We start from the raw sequence: 13,204 nt of genomic DNA on the forward strand, positions 1-13,204 counted from the left end.
GATTCAACCCACGCTCACTTGTATCACTTCATCGAATTTATCTCGAGTGATCGTGAGACGGTAATATCATATAAGTCTTCAAACCTAGAGATATGATTAGTTGACTATGAGTTGGTTATACATTGATTGTACGAAAACGCATTGGTAACTCGATGTTATAAAACGTGCCTTTGTGTATAATTCAACAAGTAGTAGAACAAGCATATGAGTCGAAGTTTATCTATTCCTTCTTGGATTAGAAGCGATATCTGGGGCCCTCGATGATTTTGTTGTGACCTATGTACCGGTCCCAATCAGAACTAAGTTGATGTGTTCGATTAAGTTCTATGCCAAACAAATCAGAAATCGGGAAACAAACTACTGGACAATAAGTACGGCATTGTTCCATGTATTTGTCTGGCTGATATCTAGAACAGAGGATTATATGATCACTTATCTTAAATGGCGTATCATCATCATCTTAGTTTCGCGAGACTTTAAAAGAGCTACAATTGCTGATCGGTTCCTGCAGTCATTCTTGCAGTTATAGTTATTAGACTTATCCAAGTGGGAGACTGTTGGATTAGTTGTCTATGTTCATAACTATTTCTGGAAAGTACTTGACCCGATTGGCATGGTCCATTTGGGTTGCATGGCATTGCAACATTTGGATAGACTAAATGAGAGAAAGGACACTTATGGTTTATTAATATATTATAAGTTTTAATATATTAATAATATTATTTAATTAGTTTTGATCAAGAATTAATTTAGAATTAATTTGGTGATCAAAAAGGAGACTAATTAAATATATGGGGTTGATTGTGTAAATGATCCATTCTTTTATAGTAGGCTAGTGATCCATGGTTTATTAAGTTGGGCTAAAACCCATAATGTACTCCATGGATAGTCCATGGAGGTTATAAACCCATGGATCATGGAATATGAAAAGCCATGTCAATTAGGGTTTACATGGTGTAACCCTACTTGTGACACAACTATAAAAGGACCCCATGGGCTACGAAATCGGTACTATGTGTAGAACAAGAGGGCTAGCCGATTTTTAGTGATAGTGTACTTCTCTTAAAGTTATTCCAAGAGTTGTGGTGTTGTGTGAAACATTTGAGGCATCACACTTGAGGTGTTAGGCTCACAAGGTTCTCAAGGAATCCAAGCAACTGAAAGGTATGTTCTCCTACTAGCTTTATGTTTCAAAGTTCCCCATGCCATGCTAGTTATGTTAAGAACCTTGGAAAAATAAAATTTTAGAATGCTCAAAACCCTTAGGAGTGTTAGAATGCTCAAAACCCTTCAGTGTGAACCATCCTTCTTCCTGACGAAGAGTATCGGAGCTCCCCAAGGAGAACTACTCGGACGAATGAACTGCTTGCCCAGCAGTTCCTATAGTTGTGATAACAGCTCCTGCATCTCCGGTGATGCCAACCAGTATGGCGCCTTGGCGATGGGGGTCGCACTTGGCACAAGGTCGATCCTGAACTCGACCTGCCTTTCCGGAGGCACTCCTGGTAACTCCTCTGGAAACACATCAGCAAACTCTCTGACCACTAGAACCTCTGATATTGAAACCTGATCCATAACTCGCGTATCCACCACATACGCTAGATAACCCACACACCCGTGCTAGAGGTATTGTCGATGCCTGGCAGCCAAACAAAACCCTAATCCTAATCTGGTGCCCTCGCCGTAAACGATCAGTTCTCCCCCACTTGGTGTCACACCCCCGAACCAGACGGCGGAAACGTCTGAGGGCTCGCGTGACTTAAATTGAAATATCATCACAATGAATATACATGAAACATAACATAAACATCACCATGCATTAATTCATTACAACTGACCTTGTTCACATCAAGTACATTGTCCAAATATTACATATCCATAGCATAAATTGTTTGAGAGTTTTCAAAACATACCATCCTAACACACTTGGTATTGTTCTTCAGCTTATCTGTTACCTGAGAATACAAGTTATTTTGAAAACGTCAACATATATAATGTTGGTGAGTTCATAAGCAGGTTTGATATGAAAATGTTTTGTATAGTTTGTAAAACCCAAAAAATCCGATATTTTCTGAAACGGCAATTGTTAATACAATAGGTGTGATGATCCATAAGTATATGCGTGAATGATTTCAAAACGTGTAAAAAGGGTATGTTTCTCATGATAAATTCTTGCATTATAGTTATTGAAAGTACAAGTGAATAATGTTGTTTCCCCGGAAAACCCGATGTTTTCCGATAAAATAGTATGATCGTTTTGTATTATTGTATCGTCACAACGAATGAATATGATTTCCCATGATTACTTAGATGGTATTGGATCTCTATGTGAGTCGTTATAACCATGCATGATAATGACTAGTTCGTCTGTCTTGGCGTTCTAGCGAACGCCGGAATTGATCTTAAGATTTTGTCACCCTAGACTGGCCGAGTCTAACTGTAGCGAACAGCTTAGGTGTGGGGGAGTCACCCCCGTATAGATCTATACACAAACTCTCGCTCTCCCTCCAGGAGACTTTGATTATAACTACAGGCTACAACCGACACTTATTGGTGTCGCCCGTTATTACTCACTTAATCCAAATGAAATTGAATAACCTTGATAAACGACCTGATTTTTGTTTACTTGAATAGAAGGTAAGCCTAACAGACGAAGAGAAGAGGACTACGAGACCCTACTAATCATGTATGTTATTTAAGGCTGTCGAGTATACGAAGGACGAGTTAGCCCATTTCGCATATGATTTATTTGGACCTTACTAGCAATGCTAATGGACCACTGAGGCCCAATAGCATGTAAAAGCCATTGAGGGTCCCTTAGGCATGTAATTGGGTCACAGGAGGCCCAATAAACATGTGTGAATATATCGGGCCCAATAAACATGATATTGGGCCACAAAGGCCCAATAGCACGTATAGGTATTTGAGCCCAACTTTTGAATCGCGTAAGTTTTATCGAGGTTAAGTTCCTATTGTTGGTATTCGTGGTATGTTAAATGTTGATTCGCAAAAACAAAATATTTTAACGTTTGATTTATAACGAAGTTTTTATTATTATTATTATTATTATTATTATTATTATTATTATATATATATATATATATATATATATATATATATATATATATATATTTAAAACTATGCGTTATAAACATGCTATTATTAACCTCAAAAGTTATAGTCGTTTTAATTGGCCCAAAAACATTTAGATTAACCATTGTGACACCTTTTTCTACAAAAATGACAGTTTTAGTCCCTTTTTATGAAAATTGACACTTTTGGTCCTTAATCCATTTTTATTGACATTTTCCACCCAAACTTTATTTGAATAAAAATTCTTGCCCAAAACTATTGCATTTGTCATTTCCAGCCTTTATTTGTAAAAAGTTTACATTTTTGGCCCCAATTCCGTAAGTTTTACAATTTTGACCCCAAAATCAAAAACTTTGCATTTTTAGTCCAAATTTGGTAATAAACTCATTTTTAACCCCTGAAAAAGTTTATTTACATTTTAGACCCATAGTTTGTTAAGTTTTCCAATTCAGCCCCTCAAAATCTCATTTTTTCGCAACTTTGGGCCCAAAACCCATTAGGCCCACTTTTAAGCCCATTAAGCTAAAATTTATGTTTTTGACCCTTTGAAAAGTGTTATTTTCATATAAATCGGCTTTTATACAAATAAACATCTTATAACCCTCTTAAAACCGTCAGTTTACAATTTATACCCAATCTTTGTTATTTTTGCAAAAATGACACTTGTAAGGTTCTTTTGGTTTTGTTTTTCACTTTTAATCTTAAAAACCCTTAGATCCATGATGTGTGATGTTTATTATGTTTTTGTTTATGATTCTTTCACCTTTTTTGCTATAGATCTCGAAATATAACAAATATTACATATTATCACAACCAAAACTAAAGAAATCACATATAGCATGCAAACACACATAGATCATCACATAATACTTGTATTCTCCCCCCAAAAACAAGTAAAAACCGAAAAAAAAGGGGGTATGAACTCACCTTTGCTTGTTGTTGTCGGTTTTGAAGAAATAAATGGAAGAGTTTGATCCTAGCAAGCCTTCTTGAGTGGATCTCAAACTTAGAGTTTTCTAGGAGTATGATCATGAGTTTGTGTGAGTTTAGAAGAGATTCTTGATGAAATAAAGAGACTAGATTATGGATCCAAGCATCAAATTACCTAGGATGATGGTTCTTGTGGAAGAACCTCCTTGAAATGTTCCAAGATCTCGAAAATTTATGGAGAAGATGAAGCTTTTCTAGAGAGAGTGTGTTTGAAAGAAGTTGATGAAATGTGTGTGTGTGTGTTGTGATCTTCGGCCGAGAGTAGAAGAATGGAGGGGAGAGAGAGAGGTGAATGACTAGGTTGGATACATGGAGGATTTTGCATGGATGTATGATGGACAAAATGGAGGTGGCACTCCAAAGTCAACCCTTCCCCTTCAATTCTTTTTTTTGTTTCCTACTTGGGCCGAGAGAGAGAGAGAGAGAGAGAGAGAGAGAGAGAAGGAAGAGAATGGCTTGGGCCTTTTGTGCTTGAGTCCATAATATGAGGCCCAATTTGATGATTTTCGACCCATTGGGTCTTTAGAGTAGTTCACGGCCCAATTTAGCATAAAGGAATGGATTTGAGTCTATTAAAGCTATTTGGATTTGTTATTGAAGAAACAATGAATTGAGTAATGAATTAATCAGAGTATGATTTCAAGTAATAATGCGAGATTTAGACACAGGATGTAAATATGATTTTGTTTCAGCTCTATTACACTTTCAAGTTTTACAAAGTACAAGATGTAATTCTGTAAAAGACTTTGTTACTATGACCCTAGTAAGCACTCCTATTTATAGGAGAGGAAAGCGTACAAAAAATATACTAAGGACTAAGCGTTAAGCTTCGAATACAATGCCTTAGTAAAATAGATTACAAAAATGTTCGAAAACACTAAAGCATACTTCGACTAATTACAACACTTCGACTCTAATAATCTCCCCCTTTGTAATCATAGTCGAAGTCTTCAGTTTGTAAGAAGTGTGATGGAGTACAGCAACACCCTTCGAACCTCTGTATACCATGAGATAATTCTCTTCAACTCCTTCTTGTCTCCTTCATTATTCTTTTTGCAATGATTCATACGAACAATTAAGTTCGTATATTGAGACGTTGAGTACCTTTCTACTTCACTTGCCTGGAACAAAAAACGTTTAGCTTTTCCTGCTTTGTCTTTTCCAGCAAATACTATTCCAAATGGCTTAAGACAAATTTCTCCATCAGCAAATTTCTTTAAGTCTGCTTGAGTCTTCGAAGGAGCCATTGGAGCTTTTATTTCCATTCCCTTGGTAGTTGCTAACTCCACATCAGTCATTTCCAAACACTCATAGTAATTTTCGATGAAGATTTTGATGTGAGCAACTCCAATCTTGAATTCTTCTGGATCTGTGTTTTGTAGGAATGAAAATGATTTGTCTTTTACAAGCAATGCAACTTGTATGAGATCACACAAGTTCATCAATGGAAAATCAACAACAATAAATTCACAAATCTTTCCATCTGCCCTGGCAACCACGTATTTAAAGTTTTGGATTGTGTTTTCGAAAACCACATCCTTTTTCATGCTGATCACTTTCTTTATTTTGATTAAAGACCAAACATCTTCAGGGGCTTTTCCAAGAACAACATGAAAACGTATTTTCATGTGTGTACCATCATCCTTGTTTTTAAAGTTCCCTTCTGCCTTGAACTGTGGCATGATAAACATCATTTCGTTTATCGGGAAATCCAGCTGGCTTGTGTCAGTATTTGTAACCAAATAGCTTTGCTTTGGTTTCTTTTCGAATGTGTACATGTGATTGAAAGCAACCTTGGCCTCAATTGTCTCGTAGTTATAATGTTTAGTTGGATCCCCTATGTTCATTCCCTTCGGATCACTTGCTCGTTGAGCCATTATACTTTGAACAATTCTGAGCTTTTCAATCTCAGCCTCTACTTCAGCCTTCTTTTCATCTTTCGATTTTTCAACAAGAATCGATTTCCCTTTGTCTTTTATTGCTGGATTATCTATTACCTCCTTTGGTTTTGAATCACTTCCACCAGTTTCCAAAGATTTACCAATTACAATCCGTTTGGAAAAAGTTCTTGTAATGGGTAATGTTGTTACAACTGTTGAAGTTACTAGTTCAGCAGAAACAATCACCGGTTTTCTTGTAGGAATTTTCGAAGAAAATACTTTGCCTACCACTTTCGCATCTTCTTCACTTGACTTCCTTTCTCCCCCTTGCACCCCTGTGAAAACAGGAGGGGCAGTGGTTGTGGGAAGAAGACTGGATATGCGAAAGAGCGGTGCAAGTTGCTTGTTAAGTATGTATTCAAATTGAACAAACTTCTGAGATAAAAAATCCGGAGTAATCAATGAAGAAGAAATCGGCTTGACAGACATCTCCTTCAACTCCTTAAGCAGCTTAAGCATCTCCTCGAAGCTTGTTTGTTCGAATGTTGAAATTTGAGAAAGTTGTGGACTCAAATTTTCATACAACTTCACAAATCGTGTAACTGCATCACAAATTATATCGACCTTCTGATTCAATGAAGCATAATCTTGTTGAACATTGACTATTTCTTTGTGCATATCTTCACGAAGTTCGCGAATCTGCAAATTGACATCTTCGCGCACCTTCTTCACATCTTGAACAAAAAGCACATGGCGTTCTTTTGCTACATTTTTCAACTCTTTCAAATCACTAGTAAATTTCGAACTTTGAGAATTAAGTCGAATTTCAATGTTTTGATCATTAAGATCAACTTTCTCCAAGACTCGAGATTCAGAATCTTTAATCATTCCTGATACTTTTCTCACCATCCTGGCTTCGAACATCTTGAGCATAGAGTCAATCTCCAAACTAGAAACAGATGAACCACCCCCCCCAGATCTGCTTGAGACTGAAGTATGGAATTCAACTTCTGATTTAAGATCTTAAACTGTTTCATGGTCATCAACATGTGATCAGGAAATTCCTCTTCCTCTTCATGAAACTCCAAGTCTTCGAACGTACCACCAAATCCCTCATTATCTGTCTCTGTTTCGATTTCAATGGTTTCTTGAATAGGAGAAGTTGATTTTGGTGGCTCGGTAGATTGTGAAGAAAAGATTGAAGTAAAAGGTTGATCAAGAATATGTTCGAATGTTGGAGAATGAGTGGATGATGTAATGGGAATAGTTGATGGTGAGACAGAAACAATAAGAGTAGAAATAACAGGACCTTGATCGTCATGCTTCGAACTTCCTTCATCCATATCGACATTTGCATCCGTATCAGATACGTGTGCAGGGATGCCTGAAGTTCGAACCTCCTCAAAAATTGATTTGGCAATCGAAACTTCGGGTGGTATGACAACTGTCTTCTCAAGAGTGGAACTTTGAATAAGATGAGTGAACTCTGGAGTTTCTGGAATTCTTTCTGCATCATCTTCAGTCGACTTAGTGGAAATCACCAACTTTCAAGCCTTCTTCTTCTTTTTCTTTGACAACTTCTTTGCCATATCCTCAACCCTCCTTTTCTTCAACACCGGAGAAACATGTGCTGGTACTTCTCTAATTAACACACCTTGATGTGTAATTTGGGGTTTTCAAATCATTTGTTGTGTAGGAGACTTGCGTTTATGAGAGGATTTCATTTTAATTCTTCGAAACATTCCTGTTTTCGAAGGAATGACAACCTTCTCTTGAGTTTCTTCAATGACGGGCTCAATCACTTGTGTTTCAGCAACAAATACTCCAACAGTTTCAGACTTTTTCTTTGGAGATTTCGAGGATTTCGAATCCTTGGTTTTCTTTTCAGATGAAGCAGGATCAACCTTCTTTGACTTTTTAGACTTCTTATCTTCCCTAGGCAACAAAATCCCAGTCTGAACAGTATAATCGATTGTTTGCAAATAGGCCACTAAAACAGAATTCGTAGGATTAACCCGTTTGAGCATCGCATCTGGAATTCTAGCCACAGAGGGGAAATCATCAGCATTATCTACAACTTCCTTCGGATAATGGTATGATTGAAAAGTAACTTTCTCTTCGTCATTTGGTACCATAATCCCTTCCTTATTATAAAAATACTGCAAAATAAGGCTCCAGTATCGTGCACACGAAATGCCATGAACTGCATTCGTATGTTCCACACCCTTTTGGAATTCCTTCCATAATTGTGTGGAATAATCCACTTGAAGATCATAGTATAGGCCTGCAACCATTGCATACACCTCCATCCTTCCTTTGTCTAATCCAACTGTTCTTCCGGTTAAACATCGGAAAAAAATTCCAAATAAGAAATTCCATGGCCGAGGAAGACCAGATTTCTTAAAGTCACTTATCTTGGACAATGGGGGCTGATATCCCATCTCATTAAACATATGAACTATTTGTGGGAATGTGAAATCAACATAAGGAGGTGAATTCGGAATATCAAGAATCTGGCAGAAGAGTTTCTTGGATAGCCTAACCTTTTTATCGTTCACCAGATGGAAAGTGATCGTATCGGATGCTTTATTGTAAGTTGCAGTGGATCCTGCTTGAGAAAGCCAGGATAATGGAACAGAAAAGGATTAGAACATCGCCGTGGATAAAACAGAGTGTTTCAGTGCAACAATGAGCATCTTCAATTCCTCTGGGTATTGAGAAACTTCACCATCCACGTAATAGTTAGTGGATTGAATCTTCATGACTGGTGCGGATGAAATATCTTCAGTGGAAGGATCGACATGAGCAGAAGACGCCATTGTTAGGGTTTGAGAATTTGAAAGATAAGAGATTTAGAGAAATTTTTTTTTCTTTTGGAATGCTAAAACTGATACTGAACCCTTGAATCCCCTTTTATATGTAACCCTGAAGTTTGAATTTGAAGCGGGATGTGCATTTAATGATATCCGACATGGCACCTTGAAAATCGGACCATTACTGCGGAAAGGTAGCCATGCGTCAAAAAGGAACTGTCACATCTCCTTGAGAACTGGACAGAATACCATACGTCATATGTAGACAGCCTGTATTGTTATCCCCAAGATGATTTGTAACCCTTAGAACCCTTCGAATGGAGGCAGGGCTCTTTCACTTTTGGGATAAAAAGCGAAGTCATATGCCAGATGTTCGAAATCATCAGCCTGAGTTGGTATTACTCAGAACCTCAAGGATTTCGTGAGTGCAGTGTTACAAAGAATATAGATAAGAAGCAATGATAAAAAAAATTTCGATTAGTGTGATGTCAAACAATTGACACAAAAGCAGGTTAAATCCCGGGCAAAGATTACTTCATTAATCATTAAGAGAAATGATCAATAGCTTGTGTAGGTTCCCATGAATTACAATCGAATACCTTTTGATAAGTATTAAAGGGCTTCTTTTGAGAATACTTCGTGGGTAGGTTCAAAATTTCGTTACATGTCATCCTAAACATAAGGTGATAAATTGTAACAGAAATTACTTGTTTGACCAGTGTAGTCAGTGACAAGTTGGCTTTGATAAATTTTAAAATGACTAGGACATTCGAATAAAACTCACACTTAACTCATATTCAAGAAAAAAAATTTTGTATGCTGAATCTTGTTGGGTAACAAACATCGTGGGCTTCAAATGTTTGATCAAGACCACTCATGCGAAATCAATATGATTTGGAGTTTCGAATCTTGGTACAGAAACAAAAGTTTCGTGAATATCTGGAACATTGTTCCCCGTCAATTCCTTAACAAGAGTATGAAAATTGGGTTTCACTTTCATCACGGTCTCATGATGTCAGATCATAAACACAGATTTTTGACATGTCTAAGTCTCGATTGGTTTGATCAGAGACCTCTCGTACATATGTCTTCGTGTGTGATCGTGTAAGAACTTTTGGGTGAAAAAGATGGATTTAAGACACTAAAAGTACCTCTGTTATATTTTTAGACCAAACAGTAAACTCTTAACTCATTTTGAGAAGAGTAAGGTAGCTCGGAGACTAATGTGAATATAAGTCTGATTGGGAAGAAATTTTCGTATGAATAATTTCATTAAGGCTTTCGTACACACACATTGAGTCATGGAGGCTTTGGTCAACATGCAGCAGCATGCTTCTAGGGACAACTTAACTAGTTCAAAATGCGAAAAATATTGATCAATTCATACGAAAAAATTTACCTGACCCTAGAACTGCCAACATCTTCCATCTTATATCTTCATGATATTCTGCAACAAAATAAAACTGAAAATATGTTTGTTGTTTTGAAGTTTTCGAAAAGTTTGAAATACAAAAAAAATCTTTTTGGATTTTTAATTTTTCAAAAATTTGAAATACAAAACAAAAGAAAATCTTTTTCGATTTTTGATTTTTTGAAAATTTGAAATACAAAACAAAAGTGAATCTTTTTGAATTTTTGATTTTTTGAAAATTTGAAATTATACTTGTTGCAAAACGCGAAATTTCATCATTCCCTGAGAAGTGATTAATATACGAATTCGAAGGGGTCGAAGCGTTGACTATGAACAGTAACCACTGAATCAACCCTTAAAATTAGTGACAAACGTGCGAATTCGAAGCGGTCGAAGCGTTGACTATAAACAGTAACCGCTGAATGTTGAATGAGTTTGCGTTATCTTTTATTCAGCGCCTCTGATTCATGCTTTGTCACCCATCATCCTTCTTTTTCGCATGGAACAGAATTTCCATCGATCATTCCCAGTCCTTCTATAATTCGCACAAAAGATTTTTCATCTAATGCCTTTGTGAAAATATCAGCTAACTGATCAGTTGTTTTCACAAAATGTACTTCAATATTTCCATCTTCCATGTGATCCTTGATAAAATGATAACGAAGAGCTATATGTTTAGTCTTCGAATGCTGCACAGGATTATGACAAATTCTTATTGCACTTTGAGAATCACAATATAATGGAATCTTTTTCATATTTATTGCATAATCACGCAATTGACTTTGGATCCATATTATTTGTGAAGTGCAAGCAGCAGCAGCCACATATTCTGCTTCAGCTGTTGAGATTGATACGCATGTTTGCTTTTTCGACTGCCAGCTCACCAATTTGCCATCAAGAAATTGACATCCACCACTCGTGCTTTTACGATCAAGATTACAACCTCCCAAGTCTGCATCTGAATATGCTTGCACGAAGAATCCAGTTTTCGAAGGATACCACAATCCTAACGAAATTGTTCCTTTAAGATAACGAAATATGTTCTTCACAGCTGTGAGATGTGGTTCTCGTGGATTAGACTGATACCTGGCATAGTTACACACAGAAAACATGATATCAGGTCTACTTGCTGTAAGATAAAGTAATGAACCAATCATGCTTCGATAAAGAGTTATATCAACGGCTTGTTTATCTAACGACGGTGTCAACTTTATGCCTGTTGCCATTGGAACACGTAACTTTGTGTTATTCGTCAATCCAAACTTTTCGAGCAGATTCTTCATGTATTTTTCTTGATTGATGAAAATTCCATTTCTATTTTGACGAATATTCAATCCAAGAAAATTATTGATTTTGCCCATCATGCTCATTTCGAACTTACTTTTCATCAAATTCGTTAGACAAAGCAGGGTCAGTTGAGCCAAAAATACTATCATCAACATAAATTTGAACAAGCATTAGATGATTCCCAACTTTCTTTCGAAATAATGTGGGATCAACAGATCCTTGTTTAAATTTAGATTGTTTCAAAAACGAAGTTAGAGTGGCATACCATGCTCTTGGTGCTTGTTTTAAACCATAAACTGGCTTATCTAAAATGTAAACATGATTTGGATATTCTTCGTTAACAAAACCTGGTGGTTGTTCCACATAAACAGTCTCTTCGAGCTCTCCATTTAAAAATGCACATTTCACATCCATTTGATAAACATCAAAATCTTTATGAGCTGCATATGCCAGAAATATTCGAACAGCCTCGAGTCTTGCGACAGGGGCAAAAGTTTCTTCATACTCAATTCCTTCTTGTTGTGAATATCCTTTCACAACAAGTCTGGCTTTGTTTCGAACAACGTTTCCATCTTTGTCGGTTTTATTTTTGAAAATCCATTTTAACCCGACAATCGAAACATTTTCAGGTTTAGGAACTAATCTCTAAACCTTGTTTCGTTCAAATTTAGACAATTCAGATTGCATTGCAACAACCCAATCTGAGTGTTCCATTGCAACCTTAATTGTTTTTAGTTCAATTTTAGATATGAAAACATTGAACATGCAAAATTCTTGATGAGTATTCAATACCTCATTCTTTGCACGAATTTGAGCTCTTGTTAAAACTCCCTCTTGTGGATTCCCAATTACTTGATCCTTCGGATGATCTCTTGTCCATTTTTCAATTGGTGGATATGTTGGATCAAATTCCAAAGGAGCATCTTCGTATATATTATCATTCTCAGAACCTGCAATCGAACAAACATCATCAAAATCATTATTATTTGCAATATTTTCTATATGCTCCCTCTCAACATTATACTCCCCCTCAAAATCAGCATTTAATGTTTCTTTCTCCCCCTCGAAAGAATGCACTTCGTCATTTAAAGTATTCGAACCCAAGTGCTCCCCCTCTACTGGATTATTTTGCATACTTTCGCTTTCTTGAGGAGTTGATGTTGATTCATCAGTAAACTTTACAAATTCTGGTATGTGATTATCAGGAGTATGAATTTCAGCATCGATTGCATGATCTGAAATACCAAAAATCAAATCATAATCAATATCATCCATTTGTAAGGATTCAGTTTCAACTTGTGTGTCTTGTAAAATTGGATGATTTGCAAATTTATGCTCATTTTGTTTAACATAGTAATCATCAAATGTGAGATTGAAAGTTTCTTCCACTTTTCGTGTTCGCTTATTTAACACACGATATGCGACAGAATTGTGTGAATATCCAAGAAAAATCCCTTCATCAGCTTTTGCTTGAAATTTCAAAAGATGATCCTTGAGATTCATAATAAAGCACCTACATCAAAAAACATGAAAGAATTTCACATTAGGTTTACGATTATTTAGAATTTCGTATGGTGTAATATTAAAACGCCTGTGTATGAAAGATCTGTTCTGAGTAAAACATGCAGTGGATATTGCCTCAGCCCAAAGATATTGAGGTAAATTCGCATATGCCAACATGGTTCTTGCTGCTTCGCATAGTGAGCGATTCCTAAGTTCTACAACACCAT

This window comes from Lactuca virosa, chromosome 1, assembly GCF_052849685.1.
Source record: "Lactuca virosa cultivar CGN04683 chromosome 1, Lactuca_virosa_CGN04683_v6, whole genome shotgun sequence".
Taxonomy (NCBI): Eukaryota; Viridiplantae; Streptophyta; class Magnoliopsida; order Asterales; family Asteraceae; genus Lactuca; species Lactuca virosa.